Source organism: Salmo salar, chromosome ssa13, assembly GCF_905237065.1.
Source record: "Salmo salar chromosome ssa13, Ssal_v3.1, whole genome shotgun sequence".
Taxonomy (NCBI): domain Eukaryota; kingdom Metazoa; phylum Chordata; class Actinopteri; order Salmoniformes; family Salmonidae; genus Salmo; species Salmo salar.
The window spans coordinates 51,377,185-51,395,643 of record NC_059454.1 but is presented as its reverse complement, the minus strand read 5'-3'; the positions used below and the strand labels follow the sequence as shown (position 1 = coordinate 51,395,643).

Here is an 18,459-nt window from a genome sequence, read left to right as displayed (position 1 = left end):
GCAAATGTGAAACGGATTGCAGTGACGAGTTGACAGCTGTATGAGTTCACCATTTACACAACATATGCTGCAACCTTTTGTCATTTTAATATTGTTTGTTTCATATTGGCTGGCTTCCAACAATAGCTGCATTTGCAAAGCTAGCGAGCACCAATTCCGTTTCTGTGGTGTTTGCTATAATCTTTGCTACCTGGTTAAATAAAGGTAAAATTAAATTTAAAAAAAAGTTCCCTAGCGACAATTTAGCTCTTGCAACGAGACCATTAAATATATTTAAGACAATGGTAGAAGAGAGTGTAGTTCTGTTCAGTTTGGAGTTCAGTTTATCGCTAACCTTATCACAGGGACTTTGAAGCACTACAGCTGCATGCTAATAAATAAAGATTCCATGTTTGGCAACATTATGAAAGGTTCTCAATTTTTTTACTTGTAAAATAGGGACATAATTGGAAAATGCCATGGATACCCCAACTCTCAACTTAAACTGGTGACTGAACTAAGATTTGTTTAAGGCAATGGTATTGCTGTTGTGATTAATTCTGTAGTTTTGGGTACTGGTAGTTAGGAGTATGGCAAACACCTTAATTATTTTCTAGGAGACAGACTGAGTCAGTGAGGGTGGTGAAAGGGAAAGAGCCAGGGAGAGAGACTTCAGAGGACAGTGTCACAGCCACGGCAGGACCAGGTGTCACCCTTGTTGCCAGCAGCACCAGTATAGGGGACAGTGGCACAGCATGGTCCAGTTACCTCAGTGATGGCACAAAACCATATCAGCCATACCCACAATTTATAGAACCGCAAACTCTTGCCAACAGAGTGTTGACGTTTCAAGATAGATGGTTTCGCGATTTCCCCTGGCTACATTATAATCCATCAATAAAAGGAGTGTTGTGTTTTTACTGTATTCAAGGGTTTTCAAGCCAGCCATCTTTTGGCCAAAGAGCAGATGCTGCCTTCATTAGTGCAGGATTTAGGAACTTGTCACGACTTCCACCGAAGTCGGCTCCTCTTCTTGTTCGGGCGGTGTTCAGCGGTCGACGTCACCGGCTTTCTAGCCATCGCTGCTACATTTTTCATGTATCCATTTGTTTTGTCTTGTTCCCTGCACACCTGATTTTCATTGGAGAAAAGCCTTTGAAAAATTCACAGCATATCAAAACTTCCAAACCCATCACCACTTTGTAACTGTAACAGCACACCAGCTAAATCCAATCAGTGTCCAGTTATCCAGCGTGTGGGGTAAACAGCAGGAGGACGCAAGGCATTGCTTGATGAAAATTGTTAGTTCGGTGCGGCATGTAGTAAGACAGGGACAAGCCTTTAGAGGCCACACAGATGACAGTGGGATTTTATACCAGCTTTTGAAACTTAGGGCAGAAGAGGATGATCCCATTTTACTGAAGTGGTTAACAGAGCGTATCACAATGTACACAGGCCCCAAAGCACAGAATGAAATTCTGAACATCATGGCCAATAGTCATTCGAGGCATTGCAGCTGAGATTAGGTCTCTTCCGATTGTACAATTTTCAGTAATTGTTGATGGTACTCAAGATGTCTCTGGTGCTGAACAGGAGAGTGTCTGTCTGCGTTATTGTTAAGAGAATTATGTTCTCAATGTACATAAACTGAACTTCAATTAAAATACTCAGTTTGCAACTCAGAGTTTGTAAGATTCTGGTTGAATGACACAGACAGAGTCCCAGCTTACAATAGCCAAAAATGTTTATTCACGAGGGCGCTCTGAAGTCCATTGTACCAAAACATCTATTATATACCAGGCTCCTTGTTTACGCACACACATACACACAAACATTAAGGAGAGTTAGTTATCTTCTTCCCCAGAACTCTCAACACTGTAGATCATTACCCAGCCGACAGTTTCATTCCTCTGAGATTAGGGAATCCTTGAGTGGTACTCCCTCTCGTATCTTAAACGCTCAGAGTTCAAGCTAGGTCAGGTCAACCACAGTTTAACAGTTCTTGGTGTTTACTTAAACACACACAGTTATCTTCTTCTCTTTCCCAGTCCAACCTCACTAGATTTATGCTTAACAATTTAATTACTCATTATACATGCTACATAAACTATATCACTAATAGTTAGGTTTCAGGGTAGAATTATTTAATCATTATCTTTAAACATAGAAATTCTTCTATCAGTTATGTTGACCATGACCTTGTCCCTCATAAGGAGTTTATTGGGCTATACAGGGTGTCGGAGACAACAGGCAAGGGCATTGCGAAAGTGGCAACTGATGTGTTGTTGAGGCTCAATTTGCCCATGTCTGGCTTACATGGGCAGAGTTACGATGGTGCCTCAAACATGGCAGGAAAATACACAGGTGCACAGGCAATTGTGTGGAGACAGCAGCCATTAGCCCTCTATGTGCATTGTGGAGCACACTGTGTAAATCTGATTACACAGGCTGGCTGCTCAGCCTCCCCACTGATCCGGGATTCCCTTTCTTGGGTCCATCAGTTAGGTGTCCTCTATGGCCAGTCAGGAAAGTTTAAGAGCATGTTTGAATCAATTGCCACGTCCAAAGATAGAAATCTGACCACCCTGAAACCCCTATGTCCAACAAGGTGGACTGTGCGGAATACTGCTATTAGAGCTGTGCTAGGGCAGTATGAGCGGGTACTAAGCAGCCTAGAGGAGATGGCAAAAACTGCATCCAAGACAGCTTCAACTGCCAGTGGCTTATTCGAGCACTTCAGCAAAGGCAAGACTGTGTTGGGCCTCACACTTGCCTCTGCTGTTCTTGGAGAGCTTGAATGTCTAAACATTTCACTGCAGAAGAAATCTCAGACTGTCTCTGGTATGCAGGCTGCAGTCGAGTGTGTGCGGTCATCTCTTAGGGGCAAGAGAAATGACGAAAGCTACCTTGCACTGTATGAGAAAGCAACAACATTGATTGACTCTATTGAATCCATTGAGACGCACTCAAGACGATTTGCTGGCAAAGCAGTGGATCATTATAGGGCAGAATTTTTTTAAGTGTTGGATGGTGTGGAGGTTCAGTTTGGCGATCGTTTTGACCAGGACAGTCTAAACGTCCTGCAAAAGTTGGAAAGAGCGCTTCTCACGGGGGAGTTGGATGAGTCTCTAGATCAGTACCCAGAGCTGAACATAGATTCTCTTTCAGTGCAGATCCCTCTCTTTCACAACAAATGCCCCTGTAGCAGCAGTGGAGAGGCAGCAGAGGTTCTCAGGAGGCTTCCAGTGGAGGTGCGGGGGTTGTTTGGCCAAGTTGAGGTGCTGATCAGAATTTTGTTTGTGGTGCCAATGTCTTCATGTGAGGCTGAGAGGAGTTTCAGTGCACTCCGCAGGTTAAAGACTTGGCTACGGGCTAGCATGGGCCAAGAGAGACTGAACGGCGTAGTTGTCTGTAATGTACATAAAGACAGGCTGGACAGTCTCAAGAGGGAAAATATCTGTCAGCAATTTGTTGGATCCATTGAAACCCGCAGAAATATGTTTGGTTCTTTTGTTCAGTAGTGTGTATAGCAGTGGTTCTCAACATTTTTTGGGGTACTGGAACCCCTGCATATTTTGAGGCAAGGCAGGCAAGGTTTTGATATATTATATGTAAAGTTACTGGAAACCTTGTGGTACTGAATACGTTCATTACACTTTTTTATTTCACAGACCCCTTGCAATTACACCAGGGACTCCTAGGGGTCCATGGACCCCTGTTTGATAACCCCTGGTGTATAGTATGATATTTGTTATTTTGTTTAGTAGTTTTCAGTTTTTAGTACATGACAGTACACTTACTAATTATTTATTTCATGTTATTTTATAAAAAATGTCATACTTTGTGTGACATACTTGTCCATAGCTGCTGTTTGAAGAGTTGAGACACTGACTGAAGGATATTTTGGTTGATTTATTTGGGTTATTCATTGAAGTAGTTATTTTGCTTTAGAACTGTACTTATTTTTAGCTTTTTGTTCTTGTAAAGCTATTGTAGTAGACTCAGGCCAGTGGCACATATTTAATGACTATATAAATGTATCAGAAAAAGTAAAATTAAAAGGTCAATTCAATACGGAGACCAACTTTGTGATGGTTCTCAATGGATTATTTTAGACGAGATCACACCATGTTCATTGTATTTATGAAAACTGCACCCATACAGTGTACAGTACCATTGCCACCTACTGGCCTTTCTTGGTATTGCTGGTTGTAAGTACAAATACCTGCATGCATACTGGACTGATAAAGAGCACTGCTATAACTATTACTAGTAGTAGTATTATAATGATTTAAACATTTGAACAAGTTGGGTCAGCCCTTCAGTTAACTACTGTACCTATCAATTATCCAGTGGTAGTGATTATGGTTCCTCAATATACATTTAACATATTACAACGTAGGCTATGTGTTACACCACTACTTTTGGTGTCCCCCTCAGGAATTGCTCTTGAGAAAATGTCATGTAATTGTCCCCTCCAAAGTTGATATCAGATTTTCGCCCCTCGATCCAGGGTCAGATATTCATGTACCTTTCTAATGGTTAAGGTTATCTGGATCTTAGATCTGTGGTTTTAGTGTGAGAAGGTGTATGAGGAGCGGAGCGTCTCACCCCCTGCCGTTTTCGGCGTCCCTGTAGTCTTTGATGGCCAGCCGAAGCTTCCTGCGGTGCATGGAGCTGGTGACCCAACCCGAGCTCCAGGTCCTCATCTGAAAGAACCAGCAGCACCTGCACAGGGGTCAAAGGTCAAATCACATTCAACCGATTGTTGATAGTGGATTTCAGGATTGCAATTTCATAAGTGCCTTTGATTTGCGCCACAGCATGTACCGGATGGCGGAAACTGACATTTGATTTAAAAACGGATAATCTCTTGATGTGACTCGGTTCAGTTCTGAGAGCAAACCAGGCTGAGCAGTCTCCAGGTGCCAACGCAGTAACCAGACCGTCAATCTCTGTATCAAGTGTCAACTTGCTCTACAGGCAGGACAAGCTGATGTGAAAATGAAATGAATCCACCTCTGAAAGAGCTATTCGGAAAGTCATATGGATTTGATTGACTGAATACTGGTCTAAGTCTTCCTACAGTTTGGTGCCCTCTCTTACCTTGCCACTCTTCACATTCCCCGAATGTACATTGGCATCGCCATGACGACCTCCAGCCAGGCCTGCACGGTGCCTGCCCTCCACAGCGACATGGGTATGCCCCGGGCAAGCTCCACCTTCTGGAGGCGGTCCAGCTGATCCTCCCCATCCGAAAGGCTGAGACTGAGGCGGGTGGGGCTTGAGAGACTGTCTGAGTCTGGATAGGTGGGCGAGGGGGAGTGGGAGGAAAGATATGAGCAGGGGGGGGTTGGAAGGTGGGAGAGTGGTAGTAGGGGGGGCAGTGGGTTTTCTATAGAACAAACAAGGACCATAGTAACCAAAAGGAGATAAAAAAAACCCTTGCTCTGCTGTTTGGCTGCTGTTTATAAGACCGAGTGTGCTGTTTATAAGAGAGAGTAGTTTCTAATGGAATAACACACTTTGGCTACTTGACAGCTTTTGTGCATAGCCAATCATTTGCCAAGCCTCAGAAAAGCTTGTAAACAAACTATCCACAGTGTCAAACAAATGTATGTACTTACTAAAGTCCTTAAAAGAGAAGCTGTTAAAAACAGTTTGTCTGTGTACGTTAAATTCGCCTCATCTGTCAATATTAGCCTGCAAGTCCAGCTGCTTGATAATAAGAGAGGAGAAAACCTGTACAGTCATAATGGCATAATGCAGCTATAGGCCTATAGGAGTCTAGTAAGGTTTATTAGTTAAACAGGGAGAGTTAATTAACTAATCAACGTGTAGGAGTGCCGTCTCCCTCATAAGTATTATCCCCTTTGTTTTGTTAGGGAATATGCCAGCAGGTGTCAGTCTAAAGCTTCTATGGCATGAACTTCTACTGTATAAACAAATTATATCGTGAAGAAAGGTATTATTGTTAAAAGATGGTCAACATATAAAGTAACTTGAAAATCATCCAGTAGCAATAATCACATAACTCATCACAAATACCAGGGTTATCCTCTCCTTATCATTGAAATAAGGATTCCACGCATGCTTATCGTTTCAATGTTTTTGTCATCAGGCTTATACTGTAGCAGATGTTGTCTGGATACAATGTGAAAACGTTCGACTATTACCTCTTACCTAGCAGATCTACATTACTTTGTTAAATCACACAATGACAATTCCCTAAGCTGTCTTCAGTTCTGCTAGAAAATTGCTCGCATTCGTTCCCGGCACCACATGAATGACTTATAATTACATTAAGAATAAGAGACTAGTCATATCCCAAGGTAAGGATACAGAAGAATGGAGGAATTGTCCTGCTGGCTCCTTGAAAGGGACTCCTCTCTATGGCTGCTTTGTGTTCGCACTTATCTCGGTGGCACAATAAAGATGCAAACACAACCCATAGCCTATACTATCTGCCCAGAACAGGTGTTTTAAATCTCAGTGGGTGTCTGGCAAAACAGAGCAACAGGTATGCATTCTGCTCAGTTTCCTTCCCAACATTTTCTAAACCATTCCTCCAGTCTTTCTTGATTTATGCTTTGTCCTGTTGTGTCTATGGAATCTAACAACAGTCCAGGAGATATAGCAAAGTAAACAGAGTTGAGGGAGAAAAATAACAGTACCTTCAGAGGTGGTACATTCATTGTAATACCTGCTAATAGGTCAGTAAAAGTTATTGTTTGTCATTACCACTGGTTAGCAGACTCTTTCTGTATCCCTCTCCACAATAACATGTAGTGTTGCTCAAATATGATATAGACTGACCAGGTGAATCCAGGTGAAAGCTATGATCCCTTATTAATTGCACTTGTTAAATCCACTTCAATCAGTGTAATGTATTCTCAATATATCCTCTATAATTTCTTATAACCGACAAAAACTTTTGAACATCAGTTTGGCAGTTGCTTACCTCAATTCCGGCTACAACTTCGACTTATCTGCCCTGGGCTCTTTCTGTAATTCCGACCCAATTTTTGGACGCCCAAGAGGAAAAGCAGACGTTACAGAGGCAAGAGAGGGGGGGATCCTGGCAAGATTAATGCGAAGGGAGAACCGGCCACCTCTTCCCTCCATTCTACTGGCCAATGGCCAGTCACTTGATGTTTATTTTTTATTTTTTAAATTTCAACTTTATTTAACCAGGTAGGCCAGTTGAGAACAAGTTCTCATTTACAACTGCGATCTGGCAGAGCGCTCCTTGATAATAAGATAGATGACCTCCGATCGTATATTTGCTACCAACGGGACTCTCGAAAATGCAATATTCTCTGCTTTTCTGAAACATGGCTCTTGAACAAGATACCCCCTATGGCTATCCAACTCGATTGATTCTCCATTCACCATGCTGACAGGACAATGGAGTTGGTGGAAATCGAGTGGGGAGGGGTTTGCTTCGTCACCAACAGCAACTGGTGTGCTGACTCGAGGGCGGTGGAAGTGTCAACCCATTATTCAACCTGTCTTGAAATACATGATGGTCAAATGCCGACCTTTTTACCTCCCGAGGGAGATTTCAGCTGTTATCGGGACTGTTGTATGCATTCCACCTCAGAAGAAAAATAACAAGCTGGCACTTAAAGGAAAGGTTCACCCATTTTGAACATTTTATTGTTTTTGTGCATCTCTGAGTGATGTTCTATCGATTCCCAGGGTCATTTCATGTTTCATGTGTATCTGAGTTATTAGCATTCAATCAGGCAGAAATTCGGCCAGTATGATGTAGCACTGTGATAAAGTCGCTCTCACTACACTGGACGTTAACCTCTTGGGGCTAGGTGGGACGCTAGCGTGCCACCCGTGGTGCACTCCATCAACAGCAGGTGCATTTCAAGAGCGGCAAATTTGAATCCAAATAAATGTCAAAATTCAAATTTTTCAAAAATACAACTATGTTACACCATTTGAAAGATAAACATCTCCTTAATCTAACCACGTTTTACGATTTCAAAAAGGTTTTACGGCGAAAGCATAAATTTAGAGTATGTTAGGACAGTACATTTACAAGAGTTGTGTGTAATGTTTTGTCAAGTCAAAGACAGGGTCACCAAAACCATAAAACCAGCTAAAATGATGCACTAACCTTTTACAATCTCCATCAGATGACACTCCTAGGACATTATGTTAGACAATGCATGCATTTTTAGTTCTATCAAGTTCATATTTATATCCAAAAACAGCGTTTTACTATGGCATTGATGTTGAGGAAATCGTTTCCCTCCAATAACCGGCAGTCAAGTCAGCGTCAGAAATTAAATAATAAAAATTAGAAAACATTGGTAAAATATTATATTGTCATTTAAAGAATTATAGATTTACATCTCTTGAACGCAATCAACTTGCCAGATTTAAAAATAACCTTACTGGGAAATCACACTTTGCAATAATCTGAGCACTGCGCCCAGAAAAATACGCGTTGCGATACAGACTAGACGTCATGTTGGGGAGATCTAAAATCGAAAATACTATGTAAATAATCCATTACCTTTGATTCTCTTCATCAGATGTCACTTCCAGGTATCACAGGTCCATAACGAATGTAGTTTTGTTCAAAAAAGCTCATCATTTATGTCCAAAAATCTCCGTCTCGTTAGCACATGATGTAAGCCAGCCGGACTTCTCGTCATGAACGAGGGGAAAAATATATTTCCGTTCGTTCAAACATGTCAAACGTTGTATAGCATAAATCATTAGGGCCGTTTTTAACCAGAACATGAATAATATTCAAGGTGGACGAATGCATACTCTTTTATAACGTATTGGAACGAGGGTACCCAAGATGAACTCGGCGCAAGGTGTCTAATGGGCCATCATCGTTCCATGGCTCTTGTTCGGTCAGATCTCCCTCCAGAAGACTCAAAACACTTTGTAAAGGCTGGTGACATCTAGTGGAAGCAATAGGAAGTGCCAAAATATTCCTAAACCCCTGTGTTTTTCAATGGGATAGGTTTAAAGTCAATACAACACATCAGGTATCCACTTCCTGTCAGAAAATGTCTCAGGGTTTTGCCTGCCAAATGAGTTCTGTTATACTCACAGACACCATTCAAACAGTTTTGGAAACTTTAGAGTGTTTTCTATCCATATATTAGAAGTATATGCATATTCTAGTTACTGGGTAGGATTAGTAACCAGATTAAATCGGGTACATTTTTTTTATCCAGACGTGCAAATGCTGCCCCCTAGACCCAACAGGTTAATAGGAATACGACTTTAAGATTGCAAAAATGTCTTTCATACATGTCAGATTTCAATACGGGCCGATCTCATAACTCAGGAGGATGGCTTCTCTCATACTGCCCCCTCTCATACTGCCCCTGTGTCATCTGATGAAGAACGTCAAAGGTTAGTGCTTAATTTTAGCTGTATTTCTGGTTTTTGTGACGCCTCTCCTGCTTGGAAAATGAGAGAAGCTATTGATCATATTTTTGCAATATTCCTACCTCAAGAAATGTGTAATTTAACGGACGGTCTAGCACATTTTTCCTATTTGTCTGCCTCTTTAGTCAGGGTGCATTGTATGGTGCACCCTGGATATAGAAAGGAGATAGGAATCCAATTAATGAGGGAACGTATTGTATAACGTTATAGGGGGCAGTATTTTCATTTTCGGATGAAAAGCGTGCCCAGAGTAAACTGCCTAATACTCGGGCCCAGAGTCAAATATTTGCATATTATTAGTAGATTTGAATAGAAAACACTCTGAAGTTTCTAAAACTGTTTGAATGATGTCTGTGAGTATAACAGAACTCATATGGCAGGCAAAAACCTGAGAAAAATCCAACCAGGAAGTGGGAAATCTGATGCTTGTAGTCTTTTCAAGTCATTGCCTATCTAACAAACAGTGACTTAGGGTTCATTTTGCACTTCCTAAGGCTTCCACTAGATGTCAACAGTCTTCAGAACCTTGTTTTTGGCTTTTGCAGTGAACAGAGAGCGAACAAGAAGGCCGAGAAGTTGGTGACTCAGAAAATGACATGAGTTCAGTGGCGCGCATTCACGTGATGAGGTAGCTGTGTTCCATAACATTTTTCAAGACATTGGAATCGTCCGGTTGGAATAGTATTGAAGTTTTTTGTTAAAAAGGCCCTAAAGATTGATGCTATACAACGTTTGACATGTTTCTACGAACGTAAATATAACTTTTTTGACTTTTCGTCGTGAAATTTTCGGCGCGCTTCCTACATTTGGAGTAGCTTACTGAACGCGCAAACAACAAGGAGGTATTTGGACATAAATTATGGACTTTATCGAACAAAACAACATTTATTGTGGACCTGGGATTCCTGAGAGTGCATTCTGATGAAGATCATCAAAGGTACGTGAGTATTTATAATGCTATTTATGATTTTAGATGACTCCAAAATGGCGGGTATCTGTATTGCTGGTTTGGTTTTCTGAGCGCTGTACTCAGATTATTGCAAAGTGTGCTTTCCCCGTGAATCTTTTTTGAAATCTGTCACAGCGGTTGCATTAAGGAGATGCTTATCTATAAATCGTTGAATAACAGTTTATTATATCAACGTTTATGATGAGTATTTTCGTAAATTGTTGTGCTCATTCACCGGAAGTTTTGGAGGCAAAATATTTTCTGAACATCACGCACCAATGTAAAATGGGGTTTTTGGATATAAATATGAACTTTATCGAACAAAACATACATGTATTGTGTAACATTGAGTCCTAGGAGTGTCATCTGATGAAGATCGTCAAAGGTTAGTGCTTAATTTTAGCTGTATTTCTGGTTTTTGTGACGCCTCTCCTGCTTGGAAAATGGCTGTGTGGTTTTTCTTGTTGACGCTCTGTCCTAACATAATCTAACTTTATGCTTTTGCCAAAGCCTTTTTGAAATAGGACAATGTGGTTGGATTAAGGAGAAGTGTATTTTTAAAATGGTGTAAAATAGTTTTATGTTTGAGAAATTTGAACTATGAGATTTTGTTATTTTGAATTTGCCGCCCTGATATTTCACTGGCTGTTGATAGTGTGTACCGCGGGTGGGACGCTAGCGTCCCACATAGCCCATAGAAGATAACGCCCCACCCAACAGACTGTTGACCAATCGCGTTCACGTTGTCATGCTGCGTCATGCGGTTGCTAAGCTAATCATCACGCAATCCCTTCTCGAAGTCAGTGTATTTGTGGAGAAATGTCTATTTTCTTCAAGTACATAATGTCACGATTCTATACGATACTACTGATTGCAAGTTAATTATCTCACATCTCGAAAAAGATATGTAATGTACTTCTTGTTGACAAAATTTGTGCTCATGTTGGGTTTTTGAGCTAGCGCCCAATAGACTCCTTGAAGGGAGTCTTGTCCCAGAGCTAGCCCCTTGTCCCAGATTCACCCAGAATGCAATATGCGGCAATTGGTGTAGCATGGGCAACATTTCCCATCTGTTGCACATCGATCCACTGGTTGTAGACTCCTAAATTGGTAGTGCAGTTTGTTTAGGGGATTTGCCAGCTAACTAGCTATGTTACATGCTGATATTGTCTTTGTTATTATTGTGTGTAGCTACATTTGCTAGCTAGCTTACCAGCCAGTCCATAGAGTGAGCATTGTATTGTGAATTTTGTAGTCAAATTGAGCTGCAACAGATTTTCCATGTTGCTACCAACCTTATTATAACGCCAAAATGAAACATTTGTTCACCAAAAATATTAGTGTTATTTAACACTGTAAATTAAGGGAATGGGTGGTTTTGGGTGGAGTTTTCCTTTAACAAACTGTACGAGGTTATAACCAAGCAGGAAAACTTACATTCGGAGGCTGCTTTTCTGGTTGCCAGTGATTTTTATTCCACGTCATTAAGACGTGATGCCCAACTTCCATTAAAACATATTCCTCGCCACTAGGGGCGATAAAGTCCTAGACCACTGTTATTCTACCCACAAGCAAGCATACAATGCCCTCCCTTGTCCACCATTCTGCAAATCAGATCATGACTCTGTACTCCTGCTTCCTGTATACAAGCAGAAACTCAGACAGGGATTACCTATCACTCACTCTGTTGAAAAATGGTCACCAGAATCCGAGATTGAGCTACAGGACTGCTTTTCTAGCGCTGATTGTAATATGTTTCGGGACTCCGCCGATAACGTCGACGAGCTAACCACCTCCGTCACTGGCTTCATTGGGAAATGCATCGCCAATGTTGTCCCCACAGTTAAGGTTTCCTGCTTCCCCAAACAAAAGCCCTGGATTAACACTGAGGTTGGCACTAAACTAAAGGATAGGGCTATCGCAGACAACCCTGAGGCTACGGCTGAGAACAGGAACAAGTACAAGAAGTCCCACTTTGAACTCCGCAAAGTCATCAAACGAGCAAAAGAACAATATAAGAATAAGGTGGACAATCCTGAGGCTACGGCTAAGAACAGGAACAAGTAGAAGAAGTCCCACAGGCTCCGACGCTCGCCGCATGTGCCAGGGGCTACAGTCCATTACGGATTATAAAGGAAGACCCAGCCGTGATGTGCCCAACAATGCCTCTCTCTCAGACAAACTCAATGCATTTGATGCACGTTTTGTCAATAACAACATCTGGCCGGTTGTGAGTGCCTCCATTGACCCAGAAGATTGGATGATCTCGCTCTTTGAGGCCGACGTGATTAACCTCTTATGGCTAGGGGGCAGTATTTTCACGGCTGGATAAAAAACGTACCCGATTTAATCTGGTTACTAATCCTACCCAGTAACTAGAATGTGCATATACTTATTATATATGGATAGAAAACACCCTAAAGTTTCTAAAACTGTTTGAATGGTGTCTGTGAGTATAACAGAACTCAAATGGCAGGTCAAAACCTGAGAGATTCCTTTACAGGAAGTGGCCTGTCTGACCATTTCTTGAACTTCTTTGCCATCTCTATCTTTTACAAAGGATCTCTGCTCTAACGTGACACTTCTTACGTCGTCCATAGGCGCTCAGAGCCCGGGAAAAACCTGAATGTCGTCATCCCAGCCCCAGGCTGAAACACATTATCGCCTTTCTCAAGTGGCCGATCAAGGGACTGTGGGCTTAGGCGCGTGACCTGGCCGCCCCCATCTTTGTGATTTTTTCCTCTGTTTGCTGAAAAGGAGATTCCCGGTCGGAATATTATCGCTTTTCTACGAGAAAAATGGCATAAAAATTGATTTTAAACAGCGGTTGACATGCTTCGAAGTACGGTAATGGAATATTTAGAATTCTTTTGTCACGAATTGCGCCATGCTCGTCACCCTTATTTAGCCTTTAGGATAGTGTCTAGAACGCACGAACAAAACGCCGCTGTTTGGATATAACGATGGATTATTTTGGACCAAACCAACATTTGTTATTGAAGTAGAAGTCCTGGGAGTGCATTCTGACGAAGACAACAAAGGTAATAACATTTTTCTTATAGTAAATCTGACTTTGATGAGTGCTAAACCTGCTGGGTGTCTAAATAGCTAGCCCTGTGATGCCGGGCTATCTACTGAGAATATTGCAAAATGTGCTTTCACCGAAAAGCTATTTTAAAATCGGACATATCGAGTGCATAGAGGAGTTCTGTATCTATAATTCTTAAAATAATTGTTATGCTTTTTGTGAACGTTTATCGTGAGTAATTTAGTAAATTCACCGGCAGTGTTCGGTGGGAATGCTGGTCACATGCTAGTCACATGCTAATGTAAAAAGCTGGTTTTTTATATAAATATGAACTTGATTGAACAAAACATGCATGTATTGTATAACATAATGTCCTAGGGTTGTCATCTGATGAAGATCATCAAAGGTTAGTGCTACATTTAGCTGTGGTTTGGGTTTATGTGACATTATATGCTAGCTTGAAAAATGGGTGTCTGATTATTTCTGGCTGGGTATTCTGCTGACATAATCTAATGTTTTGCTTTCGTTGTAAAGCCTTTTTGAAATCGGACAGTGTGGTTAGATTAACGAGTCTTATCTTTAAAATGGTGTAAAATAGTCATATTTTTTAAAAATTGAAGTAATAGCATATCTAAGGATTTGAATAACGCGCCACAGGATTCAACTGGCTGTTGAGTAGGTGGGACGCAAGGTTAAAGAAATGGGTGGTGCTAAAGCTTAAGAGGGTGTGAACGATGTTTAATGGGTGTAGACAAAGAAGAGCTCTCCAGTAGGTGTACCAAAATATTCAAGGACCATTTTCTCAAAAGTGAGGTTACAAGTTTATACATTTTCAAAGCTGAATTAATTTCCCATTGATCCCCAACTGTAGTGTATGACATACCATTTTCTAGCTATGAGTTTCTACTTTTATCCAATGTAAAAAACACAATTTCAAATTTTGCTAAACAAGACCGAATCGAGACGGTCGGTCACATATACAGTACCAGTCAAAAATTTGGGCACCTACTCATTCAAGGGTTTTTCTTGATTTTTTACTATTTTCTGCATTGTAGAATAATAGTGAAGATATCAAAACTATGAAATAACACATATGGAATCATGTAGTAACCAAAAACGTTTTAAACAAATCAAAATATATTTGAGATTCTTCAAAGTAGCCACCCTTTGCCTTGATAATAGCTTTGCACACTCTTGGCATTCTCTCAACCAACTTCATGAGGTAGTCATTTGGAATGCATTTAAATTTTAACAGGTGTGCCTTGTTAATTTGTGTAATTTCAAATCCTTCTTAATGCTTTGGAGCCAATCCGTTGTGTTGTGACACGGTATGGGTGGTATACAGAAGATGGACCTATTTGGTAAAAGCCCTATTTTGTCCATATTATGGCAAGAACAGCTCAAATAAGCAAAGAGAAATGACAGTTCATCATTACTTTTAGACATGAAGGTCAGTCAATCCGGAAAATGTTAAGAGTTCAGTTGTAAAAACCATCAAGCACTATGATGAAAAGGAAAGGAAGACCCAGAGTTACATTTGCTGCAGAGGATACATTCATTAGAGTTAACTGCACCTCAGATTGCAGCCCACATGACACAGAGTTCAAGTAACAGACACATCTCAAAATGAACTGTTCAGAGGAGACTGCGTAAATCAGGCCTTCATGGTCGAATTGCTGCAAAGAAACCACTACTAAATGACAGCGATAAGAAGAAGATACTTGTTTGGGGAAAGAAACTCAAGCAATGGACATTAGACCAGTGGAAATCTGTCCTTTGGTCTGATGAGCCCAAATTCTACATTTTTGGTTCCAACAGCCATGTCTTTGTGAGACGCAGATTAGGTGAACGGATGATCTCCGCACTGTCAGTGATTTATTTAAAATTCAAGGCACACTTAACTAGCATGGCTACCACAGAATTCTGCAGCGATACACCATCCCATTTGGTTTGGGCTTAGGGGGACTATCATTTGTTTTTCAAAAGGACAATGACCCAACACACCTCCAGGCTGTGTAAGTGCTATTTGACCAAGAAGGAGAGTGATGGAGTACTGCATCAGATGACCTTGTCTCCACAATCACCTGACCTCAACCCAATTGAGATGGTTTGGGATGAGTTGGACCGCAGAGTGAAGGAAAAGCAGCCAACAAGTGCTCAGCATATGTGGGAACTCCTTCAAGACTGTTGGGAAAACCATTTTTTATGAAGCTTGTTGAGAGAATGCCAAGAGTGTGCAAAGCTGTCATCAAGGCAAAGGTTGGCTACATTGAAGAATCTGAAATATAAATATATTTCGATTTTTGTAACAATTCTTTGGTTACTACGTGTTATTTCATAGTTTTGATGTCTTTACTATTATTCTACAATGTAGAAAATAGTAAAAATACAGAAATACTCTTGAATGAGTAGGTGTGTCCAAACTTTTGACTGGAACTGTATGTAAACTCATCCAGAAGTATACACAGTAGGTCTACTGTGTAGTCTACTTCACAGGAAAAAGTGATTATATTATATTCCAAAACTGGTCAACTTGAAGCAGTGCTGGATTCAAAACGAGCATGTTTCCTACATCCAGAGTCCACACACAGTCTGCAACCCAGTTTGATAGAACTTGATTGTGTTCATTAGCGCACACAACTAAAATTGGTTTCGCAAACTAAAATAAAAATCGGCATCTCCTATTTGACAAGTCCAGGCAGGCCCTCCCTGTTCCAATCCATTTTCATCATTTGGTGCCTAATGAACACAACCCTGATTGTAGGGGGCTAAATGTGCTATGGCGAATCAATTGGAATTAGCATTGGGTGTGAGGTGCACACACGGCTGCTTCCTGGGTTACGAGACTGGGGAGGTCAGAGGTCAGACAGGGTGGCAGTAGTATTAGAGAGGTTAAAGGTTATTGGGAGAATGTTACTGACACCGTTTGCTAACATACTCTATGGGCTGTATTCCAACCATCTCAAATGTCATCCTTTACTCTTCTCTGATCTTCTTGAAAAACTATCTCATATTTGAAAAAATATGAGAATACTATTTTTTTTTTTTTTTCACCTTTATTTAACCAGGTAGGCTAGTTGAGAACAAGTTCTCATTTGCAACTACGACCTGGCCAAGATAAAGCAAAGCAGTTTGACACATACAACAACACAGAGTTACACATGGAATAAACAAACATACAATCAATAATACAGTAGGAAAATCTATATAGAGCATGTGCAAATGAAGTAGGATAAGAGAGGTAAGGCAATAGATAGGCCATGGTGGCAAAGTAATTACAATATAGCAATTAAACACTGGAATGGTAGATGTGCAGAGGATGAATGTGCAAGTTGAGATACTGGGGTGCAAAGTAGCAAGATAAATAAATAAATACAGTATGGAGATAAGGTAGATTGGATGGGCTATTTACAGATGAGCTATGTACAGGTGCAGTGATCTGTGAGCTGCTCTGACAGCTGGTGCTTAAAGCTAGTGAGGGAGGTAAGAGTCTCCAGCTTCAGAGATTTTTGCAGTTCGTTCCAGTCATTGGCAGCAGAGAACTGGAAGGAGAGGCGGCCAAAGGAATAATTGGCTTTGAGGGTGACCAAAGCTGGAGCGCGTGCTACGGGTGAGTGCTGCTATGGTGACCAGTGAGCTGAGATAAGGCGGGGCTTTACCTAGCAGAGACTTGTAGATGACCTGGAACCAGTGGGTTTAACAACGAGTATGAAGCGAGGGCCAGCCAACGAGAGCATACAGGTCGCAGTGGTGGGTAGTATATGGGGCTCTGGTGACAAAACGGATGGCACTGTGATAGACTGCATCCAATTTGTTGATTAGAGTGTTGGAGGCTATTTTGTAAATGACATCGCCGAAGTCGAGGATCGGTAGGATGGTCAGTTTAACGAGGGTATGCTTTGTTGTGAAATAGGAAGCCGATTCTAGATTTAATTGGATTGGAGATGTTTAATGTGAGTCTGGAAGGAGAGTTTACAGTCTAACCAGACACCTAGGTATTTGTAGTTGTCCACATATTCTAAGTCAGAACCGTCCAGTGTAGTGATGCTGGACGGGCGGGCAGGTGCGGGCAGTGATCGGTTGAAGAGCATGCATTTAGTTTACCTTGCATTTAAGAGTAGTAGGAGGCCACGGAAGGAGAGTTATATGGCATTGAAGCTCATCTGGAGGTTAGTTAACACAGTGTCCAACGAAGGGCCAGAGGTATACAGAATGGTGTCTTCTGCGTAGAGATGGATCAAAGAATCACCAGCAGCAAGAGCGACATCATTGATGTATACAGAGAAGAGAGTCAGCACGAGAATTGAACCCTGTGGCACCCCCATAGAGACTGCCAGAGGTCCGGACAACAGACCCTCCGATTTGACATACTGAACTCTATCGAAGAAGTAGTTGGTGAACCAAGCGAGGCAATCATTTGAGAAACCAAGGCTGTTGAGTCTGCCAATAAGAATGTGGTGATTGACAGAGTCGAAAGCCTTAGCCAGGTCGATGAATACGGCTGCACAGTAATGTCTCTATTTCAGCCCAGGTCATGTCTAAGTGGCCATGAGGTGAAGAAGAGGAAAGGCAGCCATTTGGGAGAATTGGGATGAAGCCCTGTCACAGATGGACTCTGCCGGCTGGGGGAAGCTGCCACTCCTGTGACAGTAGATGGCAGCCCTCCCAGCATGACGGGGGAATAGGATTAAAGCCATACCACAAACAAACAAACACAGGGAAGAGAGGAAATTCTGTGTTATTTATTTTATGAAAAAATTATTATCCTCATTTAATTTCTTCACATTTTTGTTGCCATGCCATTAAAAGTTATTTACTACCCCCTCAAGTGCTAAACATCTTCTAGTCCTCATGGCTTGAGCCTCAGTTGAGACCAATTATTTTACTTTAAATAAAACTCTTTAATAGCAATTTCAATAATGTTTCCTCATTTATAAAAAATGTAAATATTCAACCAAGAAATGAAAGAGAATTATGTTGAAGCATAAAATTAAATAATGTTAATTTGATAGGGTGTTCCAGCAGGAGAAGATGCTTTAATATTCCGATATATATTCCTGTTTTAGGGATATTC

General features: G+C 41.2%; 1 pseudogene; it reads right to left on the bottom strand.

Annotated features, from left to right (window-relative positions):
* LOC106567389 (kazrin-like) overlaps nucleotides 1-18,459 on the bottom strand; it is a 215,685-nt pseudogene that overhangs the window by 8,886 nt on the left and 188,340 nt on the right.